Source organism: Meleagris gallopavo, unplaced genomic scaffold (assembly GCF_000146605.3).
Source record: "Meleagris gallopavo isolate NT-WF06-2002-E0010 breed Aviagen turkey brand Nicholas breeding stock unplaced genomic scaffold, Turkey_5.1 ChrUn_random_7180001950938, whole genome shotgun sequence".
NCBI classification, from domain to species: Eukaryota; Metazoa; Chordata; class Aves; order Galliformes; family Phasianidae; genus Meleagris; species Meleagris gallopavo.
The window spans coordinates 1-1,843 of record NW_011212180.1 but is presented as its reverse complement, the minus strand read 5'-3'; the positions used below and the strand labels follow the sequence as shown (position 1 = coordinate 1,843).

At 45.3% G+C, this 1,843-nt stretch overlaps 1 long non-coding RNA gene across 1 annotated transcript; it reads left to right on the top strand.

Moving 5' to 3' along the window:
• Positions 1-1,193: 1,193 nt before the first annotated feature.
• LOC116217777 lies at positions 1,194-1,836 on the top strand. Its single transcript, XR_004162490.1, has 3 exons — positions 1,194-1,285; positions 1,387-1,529; positions 1,667-1,836. It is a non-coding gene; the product is annotated as an uncharacterized LOC116217777 (long non-coding RNA).
• Positions 1,837-1,843: the final 7 nt, after the last annotated feature.

Sequence of the window (1,843 nt, the reverse complement as noted above, 5' to 3'; positions counted from 1 at the left end):
TTCTTAATGCTAAAACTTTCAATAAATAAAGCACAAATCTTAGCTTAGCAAAACTCTACTGGCCATCGACAGGCCATGACCACGTATCAGCAGTTGAGAGGATAATCTCACTTGTGTTGAGTTGGCCTTCAGGAGTAAGGAAATCATCAAACGCACACGGCACTGCTGCATTAAACAGAAACGTGTCCCCTGTTAAGGACTCTGACAACACAATAGACTTGGGAGCAAAGGGAAAGTACAGCCCACCGAATCCATAATTTGGATAATCCCCTTGCAAATAGCTGACAATCAACGTTGTCCAATCACAACAGACCTCTGTTTTGTTTCTTTTTTCTTTTTTTTGGGGGGTGGAAGGAAAAAACTGCTGGAAAGGTGAGGTACTTGACTTGGAGTTCTTGTCTGGTTAAAAGAACAACGAAAACTGCAATGGATTTCCTTGCCCTTGCAAAACCAGAAGGAGCTGCTTTGGCAAGATGAAACTATTTCCTAAAGATAATGCTGAGAAACGTACTCATCCTTCATATAATTTCTACTTTATATGAAGCTATTTAGGAGCCTTTCAACTCGTAAGGCCTGAAGAGGAATCAAGAGGAATCCAAAAGGTTTCAGGTGAAGAAAACTGGAATAGATTGCTTTTATTTGTTGCTTTTATTTACATTTCACATGCAAAGATGTCTTCTGGGACAATAAATAGGGAAAATAAATGGAATAATTTATATCAGTAATTGCAAGTATTTGATTACTGAATGATCTCTGGGGGTCCTTTCCCACCCAGTTCTGTGATTCTGTGATTTTAATCCTTGCTTCTTGCAGCAGTAACAGTGTTTCAGAAGAGAGAAAAGCAGGGCGGGCATCAACTGGATTTCTTGGTTGGTAAAGCTGTGCTGAGACCTGGGCTGACTACTGCACCTGGAAACGTGTGCAAGGTCTGCAGACACAGACAAATAACTTTTCCCTGCAGGATGGGCTTGCCTAAGGTAGGTCACTGCTAGGAGAGCTTCTGCTTTAAAGGATCAAGCTGTATAAGTAAGGTACTTTAAAAAGCAAGCTTGCCAGTTCTTTTTTCCCTAGGTGATTTTTTAGCAAGGAGAGGTTGGAGAGGCTGTTTGGTAATGGAAGATGGAGAGAGGAATGGCAAGTCAAAGGCATGCTGTGCATAGCCAGCACAGAGCATCTGCACACATTTCCCCCTGCACAAAAGAGGAGCAGCTCAGCAAGCTTGGCCTGGGCCATGGAAGGGAGCACACCAACATCTGGACCGACCCCAGATGAGCTGGTTCTGCAGGTTGGTTGTCTTCTGCTGTTGTCTTACGACCTGTTGCTCAGGGGAAGATCTGTTCATGTTCAGAGCTAAGGGGAAACTCGCACAGCATTGTCTTTGCTCAGGAGGGCAGGTGGTGAACCTCATGAAGCAATGCCTGCAGATATGCTTTGTGGAGAAAGAGGTCCTGCAGGCCTTGTGTGACAGCCACAGAGCTGTAGCGAGGCTGCATCCATGTAAAACCCCAGAAATCCACGGAGGTGTGAAGGTGAGCTGTGGGCTCCCGTAACGCAGGAGGGGATGTGTGCAGCGTCTGATGCACGAACTCTCAGACGTGAACAATCCCAGGTGTTTATTACAAGTTCTCACATCGCTTACAGACCATCACAAATTTTCTTTTTCTAGCATTCTAGCATTGCCATCCACCCCTCCAACTTCCACATCCACCTTGACGTGCCAGCAGAGCATTCTACAAAACCCTCTTCAACCGTTCATGCTTATCCAGTCAGAGCCGTGAGACGTTCTTATTTCTTCGTGAGGTGCCCTTGGTCCTCATGCTGCTTATCTTGCTCCACAGCTGCC